The following is a 12,530-nucleotide window of genomic DNA, read 5'->3' on the forward strand; positions in this document are numbered from 1 at the left end:
GTGACAATGTTATTGAAGTGAGATAGGGAGGAAGGGGCTGTGAATCTGAAGACAGACAAGAGTTAGAGGAGCTGACAAGTAGCCGGTTGTAAAGCTCATCAGACACACACACAAAGAAAGAAGAACAGGAGTACTTGTGGCACCTTAGAGACTAACAAATTTATTAGAGCATAAGCTTTCGTGGACTACAGCCCACTTCTTCGGATGCATATCAAAGAAAGAAACCAGCACAAATGTAGACATTTTTTTAAAGCACCAGCAAATAAGGGATCCTGGGAATATGCACCAACATACCAAAAAAAAAAAGAAAAAAATAAAGTCATCAGATAGAAACAGATGTGATAATAAACTGCCGAGCACAAAACCTACCTTTCACTTCAGCCATAACTTAGAGAATGTTTTCACTTAGCCAGAACTCAGAGAGCCAGGAAGCAGCTTTCACCCGCCAATACCACGCTGCCCTCTTACTCCCACTGCTTTCCATATCCACAGGAGCTGCTCCCAGCCAGGACCCACACCCCATTCACATGCCTTTGGTCACTGTGTAGCTCAGTGGCAATCACTGCCCTGAAGTGACTCCGGTGCCAGCACTCACAGCACAAACTCCCCACACCGAATTCTGTTCACACACAGAGAATTCTCTCTGCCCGGCTCCTTCGGTTCATCTCACTGCTCTCCCTGCTGCCACCAGACACTGCTCATCTGCATAGCCCCGCCCACGGCCACGTGACACCTTCTGTCCTTCTAGTCTCCAGTGAGTGAGTTGCCTGCCGGGAGTGAACATGTCAGCGCACGTCACAGCCCCAGCGCCCGTGGCTCCGCGCCACTGACCACTGTTAGAACCTTCCATGAGATTCCATCTCCCAGCTCCCTCCTGGGCCAGCAGCAGCCGGGCGGGGAGTGTCTGTGAGACCCAGCCCCATAGACCCGTAGGGGCAGGGGATATTGGGGTCAGGAGGGGAGAAGGGGGTTGGCAGAGATGCAGTCCGGGGTGCCGGGGAAATCGGGTGGTTTGGAGGGAACTGGGGAAGAAAAGAGACACGTGAGGGGGGCACACGTTGGGACAGGGAAACTGACTCACTCCAAGTACAGGCGGGGCGGGGTGGGGTGGAGGCAGATCGTGCTGGTCCCAGGGTAATTTCTGGGGGTTCTGTTTCCCCACTAGGCTGGGGACGGAGCTGCCAGTGGGCTCACCTCTGGGCTGAGGAGACCTGTGGTGGGGCGGGTGCAGGAGCCATGTGTGTGTGTGTCAGGCTGGGGGAGCTGCCTGGGCAGAGGTGCTGGAACTGGGGGTGCTGGGGGTGTTTCCATCACACCCAGGGGTTATGGTTGGTTCAGTGGCTCAGCACCCCGCCCCCCACACTATACAGATTGTTCTGGCACCACTGGCCGAGGGTCACCTTCTATTGTACTTTGCCGTCCCGCTCAGGCCTGCCTGGCTCTCCTAGAGCAGGCGAGTGCCCAGCTCTCCTGGGGCAGGGCTGGCGAAAGCTCGGTACAGATACTAACAGCGCTGGGGAGCCTGGATGAATATTAGTTGGACAGAAGAGCTTGGGGCAGTTTTATCAGAGAGCAGAAATGAATCCCGAGCACAGCCCTGGAGCTGCAGTGCTCGGGGTGTGGGCCTGGGTCTCCTGAACCGTCTCCCTGCCCCCCTCCCCCGTGGCATAACAAGTTCCCTGCAGAGAACAGAGGTGTGGGAACGAGGGGTGCGGCGGGTGCTGCAGCACCCCCACGTCTCACTGTGAAAAGCTCCAGGTGCGGTGGGAACAAAGCCGCATTATTGTGTGATTCTGGAGAACCCCGGAGCTGTGCTGCCCCTGTGTAGTGTGAGCAGGAATTGCACGTTTTCACACTGCTTGTGAACACACATGGGTACAGTTCGCAGGCTTTCAGCTCCACCACTATAAAAAGTAAGAGAGCCCCACTGCCTAGAAGTGTCTGCTTAGCCTGGTGCAGACACTGCCCGGCCTCTGGCCTGCTGCCCTTTCTGTGCCACAAACCCCGGGCACTGAAGAGATGGATCAGAGCATCGAATTCAGGGCTTGCCTACAGGGGGACACTCAGCCAAATGAATTTTGATTAGCAAAAGTGGGTTAGGTAGTTAGTGACTTGGAAGTGCGTTACTTAAATGGCATTTAACCCCATCACAGAACTGACCTAGAGCAGCATGGGAAAGACAGCTCCCATCCCTCATTATTGTGAGTCAGGTGGGACAACTAGGGGCAGAAGCCCAAACTATCTTTTCCTGCTGCAGAGCCCAAGATCAGGGATTCATCTTGGGTGCAGGAACCACTGTGCACCTAGTAAACAAGCAACCATTGCACAAAGAGGGATGTAAAGGCCTGCTAAAGCCTGGGATTGAACCAGGGACTTTTAGATTTTCAGTCTAATGCTCTCCCAACTGAGCTACTTTGGTAGCTATACTATACTGTTGTGGCCTGCTGCTTCTTTGTCCAGGATTTTTTTGCAGCCGTGACACACAAAAAGGACGTCGGTGTGAGCGGCCCATGAAGACAAGACTGGCTTTTGCCTGCCTTGCTCAGCTTGACTTGCTTCCTCACCCTGTTCCTGCCTTAGTTCCCAGGTTAACCTGGTGGTGGAAGGTGACTGGGGGCCAGTAGCGCGGGGAGGGAGTTGAGCTGGACCCTGAGCTACACTAGACCCTGGCAGTGAGAGTCTGGCCACCACTTGCCGCCCCACCCTGTTGTCCTGGCTTCCCCCACTGGATGTCATTTAGGGAGGGAAGTGGGGCTTCTGCCTCCCCTCCCCGATTTTCACACAGCAGAGGAGTGCGAAAAACGAACCACTGCTCCTCACTCCCACCAAAGAAACCCGACGCCCTTAGCTGTGACTGAGTGAGAAGTGTCTGTTGGCTGACAGGGCCTGTCCCCGAGGAGCTGGAACAGCAGCTGTTGCCTCCCCCTTGGCTCCAGGCTGTACTGTGCAAAATGGTCATTGCCTGGCTGTATGGGTGGATGCTGCTCCATGCTCTGGAGAGTGTCTGTATTGCTCTGTCAACCCAGGTTAGAGACTGGCTAAAATGTAGGTCTAGCTGTGAGCAGGATTCAAACCTGCACAGGTAAACCCTATTAGATTCCAACTGCACCGTCTTAACCGCTCAGCCATCACAGCTGGGAGCATAAATTGCCCCAGTGCTAGAGAAACTGGTAAATAATCACAATGCCCAGGCTTGAACCCATCTGAAATCCAGAATTCACACAGCGAACCTGGCTCCCAAAGCACAGAGGGGATTTGGTGTTTGTTCTCTTTGCTTAGCCATGTGCAGTTGCACAGAGAGTGCTTTGAAAAGTCTCCCCTCCCACAGAGCAAGAATGGGAAATGATTCTGAACTGGAAGCTTGATGTGAATGAGGATGTCTGGACCACAGGGCCAGGGACTGGCCTTTGCTAGAGAAGCCAGTGACACACGGAACCAGGCTAAGGAAAATGTTTCCTGGAGTCAATAACTGGAATAGCAGCAGTATTGTGCAACAAAATGTCTCCCAAGAGGAGTTAGCGCATTGGTGGTCCGGTAGCAGAAGTCACAGAAACAGCGGGGGAGGTCTAGCTTTGGTTTCTGGCCAACAGAGGGATGAGTTTTATTGTCTCCAAATTTCAGTAGAAAAATTCACACCCAAACTGTGTGGGGTGAGGGTTTCTTTAGTTTTCATTTGTTTTGTTTTTCTCATTTGAAATGTCCTTGATAATTTGTCTGGGAAAACTGTTTGTACAAGGCCAAGGAAGCGTTAGAACAGTTACAAATCTCCATGGGAGTGAGGGGGTCGCTCAGCACCGGGGAAGAGGTGGAGATTTTCATGGAGGGGAGTTGAGGAGATAAATGAGGTTTTTGCTGCAGCAGAGGGAGAGGTTTGGCAGTTTCACTTTTACCAAGTAACCCCCCCCACACACACACACACACTTCTCCCCTGCTGCTGCTCCAGCTCAAACCTCACTGTCACCCCCAGCATGTGACCTACAGCTTCCCGCTGACAAAGCCTTTATCTATCAGAAACAAAATCGTTTAGTCTGCCCCTTCTCCCAGCTGAGCCTTCCCCCCACAGAGCCCAGGACAAGCCCGACCTAGCCATGCTGGGGCTTGAGCTTAATCCTCAAGGCCAAGCACAAAACCTTCAGCCGGGCACATTTCGCTCCCTTCCTGCCTCCACCAAAGCGGCAAGGGAGAAACGGACGAGACATGCCAGCTCGAAGACGTCTCCCTATCACTTCTCTGTAGGCTGCACAAAGCTAGGGTTACCATTCGTCCGGATTCCCCTGGACATGTCCAGCTTTTAGAGAAAAAATAGCGTCCGGGGGGAATCTGTAAATGTCTGGACTCCCCCCCCATGCAGAACGCGTGCTGCTGACAGGGCAGCCGGCCAGATGGTGCCACTTACATTGGGCTCTGACAGCCAGAGAGAGCCCCTTCTCCTCTCCCCTGCAGCTGAGATCACTTACTCCCTCCCCCCCTCCCTCCCTGTATTCACAGATCACCACCTGGCAGTTCACACCGGCAGTTTGGAGCTCCTCCCCCTGCTCCTCCTCTCCGTCACGCTGGTCTGAGCGGCAGGGTAAGGGGCCCAGAAGGTTGGAGAAGGGGCAGGGAGGTTCTGGAGGGGGCAGTCAAGAGATAGGGAGTGGGGGGGGGTCGGGAGTTCAGGGGGGGCTTTCGGGGGGGGTGGATAAGGTTTTGGACAGTCAGGGTACAGGTAGGGGGTAGGATCCTGGGGGGGCAGTTAGGGTGGGGGAGTCTCAGGAGGGGGCAGTTAGGGGACAAGGCACGGGGAGGCTTCGGTAGGGGGTGGGGTTCTGGAGGGCAGTTAGGAACAGGGGTCCCAGGAGGAATAGTCAGGGGACAAGGAGTGTGTGTTTGGGAGTTCTGGGGGTGGCTGTCAGGGGGCAGGGGTGGGGAGAAGGATCAGAGCAGTCAGGGGATATGGAGCAGAGGGGTTTAGATGGGTTGGGAGTTCTGGGGGGGCTGTCAGGGGGTGGGGAGTGGTTGGATGGGGCATGGGAGTCCTGGGGGTCTGTCTGGGGGTGGGGGTGTGGATAAGGGTTGGGGCAGTCAGGGGACAGGTAGGGGGTAGGGTCCTAGGGGGCCAGTTAGGATGGGGGGAGGGTCTCAGGAGGGGGCAGTCAGGGAACAAGGAGCAGGGAGGCTTTGGTAGGGGGTGGAGTCTTGGGGGGCAGTTAGGGGCAGGGGTCCCAGGAGGGGGTAGTCAGGGGACAAGGAGCAGGGAAAGGGTTGGGGGTTCTGAGGGGGGCAGGAAGTGGGAGGGAGTGGAAGGGGCAGGGGCGGGGCTAGGGCAGGACGGGGGCAGGGCTAGGGCAGGACGGGGGCGAGGCTCCTCCCGTCCTCTTTTTTGCTTACTGAAATATGGTAATCCTAACAAAGCTCTTGGCCTGCCTCATGCCTCATCAGGGAAGGGCGGCCGTGCTGTCCAAGCCTGAGTCACGTCTGCAGCCTGGCCCGCCCCGGCTGATGGAGCACAGAGCCACGCGAGTCAATGGCAGGTCGAGTCGGGAGCCTCGGCTCTTTCCCCTGACAGCCACACAGAGCTGCCTGGCATCCCGAGAGCCTCCCTGGTGTTCTCCCGCGGCAGCCGCCTGCCGATGGGGTGGAGGGAGGGGGCAGAAAGGAAGCACTGCTGCCTCATTCCGGGACAGGAGGCCCTCACCACACCCAGGCCTGCCTCTTGCCTTCAGCCTGCTCTTGGTGCTTTGTTGGTCACCACCTTGCTTGAAAGCCCAGAGCCAAAAAGAAAAAGGAGCATACCTAGCAGAGAATGGTTTCAATCCATTGACCTCTGGGTTATAGACCCAGCATGCTGCTGCGCTAGCTCTTTGCCTACTGCATCCTGCATCCAGTCTCCAGCATCCACACTAGCGCTTTGCGAGCTCTCATGCTGGCAGGCAGATGTGCAGGCTGCACAACCTTAGTAACTGCAGAGGTGTATCTCTGTGACGCAATGGGTTAGCGCATTTGGCTATTAACCAAAAGGACAGTAGTTGAAGCCCACCCAGGGACAGTGGGGATCCTGTGCTACTTCCTTGTTTTTTGAGGACTTGCTCGGAGCCTCAAAGGCACCCTTTTGTCGCCTCAAACCACCCCGCTTAGCCTCAGTGGTTTCAACTGGTGGCCCGAAGCGTGTGCTGGATGCAACTCAGAAACCCATCTCCCAGCAGCCATCCCGGAGGCTCAAGCTTAATCCTCGTGGCCAAGCACAAAACCTTCAGCCGGGCACGTTTTGCTCCCTTCCCGCCTCCGCCCAAACAGCAAGGGAGAAGCGGATGAGACATGCCGGCTCGAAGACTGCTGTAGTAGGATGAGGCCCTGAAACATAAACCATTTAAAAAAAAAACACCTAAAGTAATGGTCAAGACTTTGCTAACATAAAGCAAAGTTAAGCTGTGAGCCAGAGGCAGGCCCTGCTCACAGAAGCTGGCAAGGAAAGGGCTGATGCTGCAAGAAGATACATACCTAAAAGGTACCAGAACACTCCAATACCTGCCCATTCCACACAGATAACAAGGAATAGGCTGACCCATCCCAAAGATGGCAAAAGGATAATAGATGGATGGGGTTGTTTTGATCAAACCAACATGTACAAGGTGAGAGGCGGCAACTTACTACTTAGAGGGGTGGTACCTCAATACGTCAGGAGCAGGGCAGTCCCTAGCTATTCTGGGGCCCTAGGCAGCCCCCCCCATAGGGGGGGTTTCTGGGCACCCAGACCTCTGCATGGGGGTGGACTGGCCCCAGGCCTCCACAGGGGAGGGGGCTGGCTTGGGGGGCAGTGGGGAAACACCCCCCAGCAGTGTGGCTGGGGCCAGGTCTCTGCACTTCCCGCAGCTCACAATGACGTCCTTTTTGTGTGCCATGGCTGTGTTACCCCAAGCGGAGTAAGGTAACGCTTCAGAGAGAAAATACTAGAAAAAATTGTAGGGGGAAAGATAGAAAAGGAAAGCCCTTTTTCTCAGAAGAGCAGACTCGGCTCCCTTCCATGTCCATCACCAGTAGATTTAGCATACCCTGTGTGATATAATAAAAATAAAGAGAGACAAGGTAATATGGTGCAAACAAGGGTAAGTATATTAAGGGCAAAGGTGGGGAAAATGCGGGGGGGAAGAAACACAAACTTAACCATTCAGTGATTCAGTGACTGACATTAGGAGCTTGAAGCTCAGACCCACAAAACCTCCCTTGGCATTTAGAAAACAATAAAAGAAACCCCAGTACAGAAACCTTTCCTATGATTGAGGTGCAGTGGACACAGCGTGCAGGTGCAAAGCCCGGGACCTTTTACTCTCCGGCTGATTTAGAGCCTTCGAGGAGGACCACTGGGAGTCCCGACGACGGCTGGACTTCGTCACAGGTGGGGAGACCCTCTGGGAAGAGGGACCTTCCACAGGTAAAATGGATTCAGTTCGCTGTGACAGGGATAGTGATGACAGGCCTCTCCTTCCTCAACCTCACTGCAGGATAGATGGTGCTCTTCTCTCTAGCTCTGGAGTGTTAGGAAGACCCGACCATGCACCTGCTGCCACTGGAATGGACAGCCCCACGCAGGCTCTCATGAGGCCTTTTTGGCAGGAAAAACTGGTTCTCTCCGGTTTGAGCCAGAGGACTCCAATGTCTAAGTTGTAAACAAGTTTGCTTACAAGGATGGAGTCCAAAGGTCATAGTTCATATACTCCATATTAAATTCTATTAAAGCTGGTGATTCACTTATCATTATTTTAGAAATTCATTATTAAAACAACTAATTGAACATATTAAACAATACCAACATTTCTTACTTCTTTATACCTAACAGCTGATAAAAATATTCTGGACAGAGAAGCAGCAGCAGGCCAAAGGGTGCTATGCAGCTGCTGAAGTAACTCAGTTGGGAGAGCGTTAGACTGAAGATCTAAAGGTCTCTGGTTCAATCCCGGACTTCAGCAGCCTTTTCATCCCTCTTTGTGCAGGGGTGGCTTGTTTTCTGGGAGCGCAGTTGCACCTCTACCTGACACAAGTACCTGATCTTGAGCTCCCCCGTAGGACAACAGAGCGTGGGCTTCTGCCCCTAGTTGGCCCACCTGACCTTTAACAATGAGGGACAGGAGCTGTCTCTTCCATAGGACTTATTGGTCAAGCCAATATGGCAGGAAGAGAGTGGGGCAGGGCAGCCTTTGGCAATGGTGCCAGAGGGAACAGGGACTGGGGATGAAAACTCCTCTGTGCAGGTGAGCGAGGGCAGTACTGGGGAAGGGGCATCTGTAAAAGTGGAACGTGGCAGGGATTCGGGTGCCCTGGAGGAGGGGCCTGATGTACAGTGCCTTGGAGCAGCTGGACTTGGACACGGTGGGGGTTCAGGAAATGCCCATTAATGGCTTTAGGGTAGCTCGATGGGCAGAGGGTGATAGGAAGAAGGACCCGTCTTTCTGGTCCTCCAGGCCAGGGAAGAACAATGGGGTTGGAGTCTTCTTGTTCACATTCGTGGTTTGAGTACAGAAGGTGGTGGAGCTCTGACTAGGGAAGCTAATTACTGGTGGACTTTGTGCTCCGTGTGGTACCAGTCAGCTCTGTGTTCTTGGGGAACCAGGGTGCAGTATCCAGCCTGTCTGACTCATGAAAGACACCACCCCCCAGCCTCTGCTTAAACCAAAACCTATGAGAGAAAAGACTTGCAGAGAGCAATGAAGGGCACTGGAAGACACACCTAGACCCCTCCTGACAAGGGTGACAAGATTAAGACATCTCCATTAGCATACAAAATGGAGAGCAGAGACAAATCCCCTAGTCTCATCTGCATGAGAGATGGGGCAGGGAGACATCTCAATTTGCATACAGATTGGAGAACAGAGAACCACACTGAACTCTGGGACCAGAAAAGCAGGGAAGCAGTGCATCATGGGAATCTCTTCTCCAGATGCTAATGAACCTACACCTGCCCACACCCAGCTCAGCAGTTATCAGACCAATTCTAGGCCTTGACTACACTTGCAGATGTACAGCACTGTGAGGTAAACCTGACTTCGTGCAGCTGAGTAGGGAAAGCGCTGCAGTCTGTCCAAACTGAGAGCTGCCCAGCGCACTGTCATGGCCACATTTGTGGCAATTGCAGCACTATTGGGAGCGGTGCATTATGGGCAGCTATCCCACAGAACACCTTTTCCCATTCTTGCACCGTGGGTTGTGGGTGCGGGGAAGTGGGTGTGGGGGATTCTGGGTCCTGTCCCAATGCCCTGTGATGCATCACTTCGCATCCCAGAAATCTCTTTGTTTCCGTCCACCTTTGGCACCATCTTTCAACACCTAGAGGCTGAATTTGCACAGCCAGAGAGCAGGGCTATTACAGGGGCCCAGCGTGGGGCTGCAAGGATTAGGGATGCCTTGAGGGAGCAATTTGAGGCTGAAAACCAGCAGTGATATCTGGTGCCCAGAACGGGAGTGAAGTGCAGTAGATCCAATCTTTAGGAATCAGTGTTTGCTAAGCAGACAAGCAGACTTGCAGTGCCTGTTTATTTCCTGGGCTAAGGAATCTTTTACTTTATGCAATAATAAAGAATGTTTTCAAAGCCAAAGAATCCATTTATTGAGAAGAAAAAAAATTATTTGTTGAAAAGAAACAAGGGGGTGGAGTGGGGAACAGTACAATCACAGATTCGTGTATGTCCTGTCTGGTGTGCTGTGCAGTGAGTGCTGCACTTCAGGATGGCTATACTGCATGGTGATGGGGGTTGAGTGCAGAGGGTAAGGGTCATGGTCTTCAGGGTTGGGTGGTGAAGATACTGGTGTTGGAGGCAGCGGGTGGTGTGAAGAACACGGAAGTTGGGGAAAGTGGGTTGGAGGTGACAGTGGGGCACAACGGAAAGGGTTTTGGGACAAGGGCTGTGTGTGGGGGGGTGTTTGCATTTGCGGTACTGCTTCTCTTTCTGCATGGCTACCAGCTCCTGGATAGTGTCTGCTTGGCGCTCCAGGATGCTTATGAGCCGATCCGTACTTTGCTGCCGGTGCTCCGTGCTTTGCTGCCGGTGCGCTGCGTTTTCCTGGTGGATCCTGCTTTCTCTCTCCCTCCAGTTCTGTGCTTTCTCATTCTCTTTAATAGATTGCCGCATCACTTCTTGCAGCATGTCTTCTTTGGTTTTTCGCGGTCTCTTCCTGAGTCTTTGCAGTCTCTGAGCAGGTGATAAGAGGGACGGCTGAGGTCTCAAGGTTGATGCAGCTGTATAGGCAAAACACAACATCTAACAGAGGCAGCATTGTTTATACCAGACAGAGTAATGATTCCCCCCGCACTTAAGGAGTAGAAAACACACAGGGTCTACACAATAGCATAATTTTCCCGTCCGAAACAGAGCACACATATCCCACGGGAGCCTCAAAATGGTGAGTAAGGGGGACTGATTGTTTCAGGGCTGCACTGTCCTCTGGGTTTCTGTGCCTTGGGGAGAGCCAACAGCTTCAGGGGGCACCTACACTGAACATTGTCCCAACATTTTCCTCAGGAGTTCGTCCTGGACGATATCTCGCTGCTGAGGATGACCTGGGAAGCAAGGGAGAATCTTCTACTGCAATGCACCTTCCGCCCTGGCTCATATGCAGCTTGCCTGTGTGCAGTAATGGTCCCCCCGCCCCTCGCGGCACAGTGGCAAGGACACATTAGCCTGGCTGGGACAAGGACCACGGTGGCTCTCCGATAAACCTGCGCAAGCGCATTGCACACGTTCTGGATGAGACATTCGAGGAGATTACCGTGGCCGATTACTGCGATGTGATAAACCACATCAATGCACTATTCCGTATCTAGGCATGCATGCCTAACCCTCCTCTCCCAAAGAGCCTGCACCAAAATAATTCCTTCCCGAAAAAAAAAACCGCTTACCGGGAACCTGCTCTTCTCTTTGTCCTCCACCAAGTACCGGCCGCTGCGACTGGCTACCTTCCTCCTGGCTCGAGAAGAGCTCCTGGCTGCATGGCTCCAGGGATTGCAGGGTGTCTCCATCCGAACTACCACCATCACTCCTGTTTTCCTCCTCCTCCTCCTCTTCCTCCTCCCCCCCCCACACCGGCTCTGAAGTGTCCATGGTGGTGCTCGGAGTGGAGGTGGGGTTAACCCCAAGTATCGCATCCAGCTCTTTGTAGAATCAGCAGGTCACAGGGGGAGCATCCGAGCGGCCATTTGCGTCGCGGGCTTTGCGGTAGGGACTCTGCAGCTCCTTCCCTTTAATCCTGCACTGCAGGGCATCCTGGTCATGGCCCCTTTCCATCATGTCCTTTGATACCTTCCCTAGGGTTACCATTCGTCCAGATTTACCCGGACATGTCCTCCTTTTTGTGCTAAAAATAGCGTCCAGGGGGAATTTGTAAATCACTCAAAATGTCCGGGATTTCCCCCCTCCCCGGCAGAGCAGAGAGAGCGGCTGGGAGGGCTGCAGGAAAGTCACGGGCTGGACTCCGGAGCAGCTGTAGAGGAGCTCCTCCTCCCCCCCTCCCTCCCTGCATTCTGAGCCGGCAGCTCCTCCTCCCCTGCAGCCCAGTGTCCCGGTCCGGCAGCACTGTGCAGGGCCAGGGACCGGGTTGTGTGTTGTGCTGGGGAGCGCAGCCACGTGTCCAGCTCGCACAGAGCCCAACACCCTGTTCTGAGCAGCAGGGTAAGGGGGCCAGGGGGCAGGAGAAGGGGCAGGGAGGTTCTGGAGGGGGCAGTCAAGAAACGGGGGGGGCTTTTTGGGGGGAGTGGAGAAAGTTTTGGGCAGTCAGGGTACAGGTAGGGGGTAGGGTCCTGGGGGGCAGTTGGGGGGGGTCTTAGGAGGGGGCAGTTAGGGGACAAGGAACAGGGAGTCTTAGGTAGGGGGTGGGGTTCTGGAGGGAAGTTAGGAGCAGGGGTCCCAGGAGGGGGCAGTCAGGGGACAAGGAGTGGGGTGGGGGGTGGGGGGCTGGGAGTTCTGGGGGGGAGCTGTCAGGGGGCAGGAGTGGGGAGAGGGATCGGAGCAGTCAGGGGACAGGGAGCAGAGGGGTTTAGATGGGTTGGGAGTTCTGGGGGGGCTGTCAGGGGGTGGGGAGTGGTTGGATGGGGCGTGGGAGTCCCAGGGGTCTGTCTGGGGGTGGGGGTGTGGATAAGGGTTGGGGCAGTCAGGGGACAAGAGGCAGGGAGGCTTAGATAGGGGGTGGAGTCCTGGGGGGCAGTTAGGGGCAGGGGTCCCAGGAGGGGGCAGTCAGGGGACAAGGAATGGGGGGGAGGGTTGGGGGTTCTGGGGGGGCGGGAAGTGGGAGGGGCAGGGGCGGGGCTAGGGCGGGGCTCCTCCCATCCTCTTTTTTGCTTGCTGAAATATGGTAACCCTACCTTCCCGAAGGTATCGTAATTCCTATGGCTGGAGTGCAGCTGGGACTGGACAGCTTCCTCCCCCCAAACACTGATGAGGTCCAGCAACTCGCCATTGCTCCATGCTGTGGCTCGCTTGGCACGTGGAGGCATGGTCACCTGGAAAGATTCGCTGATCACACTCCACGCCACGCCGGGCTGAGCAAACAGGAAGGGGATTTTT

General features: G+C 54.6%; 2 non-coding genes across 2 annotated transcripts; one reads left to right on the plus strand and one right to left on the minus strand.

The window, feature by feature from the left end:
* Positions 1-2,346: 2,346 nt before the first annotated feature.
* TRNAF-GAA (transfer RNA phenylalanine (anticodon GAA)) lies at positions 2,347-2,422 on the minus strand. Its single transcript has one exon. It is a non-coding gene; the product is annotated as a tRNA-Phe (tRNA).
* A 5,451-nt stretch (positions 2,423-7,873) lies between these two features.
* Positions 7,874-7,946, plus strand: TRNAF-GAA (transfer RNA phenylalanine (anticodon GAA)). Its single transcript has one exon. It is a non-coding gene; the product is annotated as a tRNA-Phe (tRNA).
* The last annotated feature ends 4,584 nt before the right edge of the window (positions 7,947-12,530 follow it).

Source organism: Malaclemys terrapin, chromosome 15, assembly GCF_027887155.1.
Source record: "Malaclemys terrapin pileata isolate rMalTer1 chromosome 15, rMalTer1.hap1, whole genome shotgun sequence".
NCBI lineage: Eukaryota > Metazoa > Chordata > Testudines > Emydidae > Malaclemys > Malaclemys terrapin.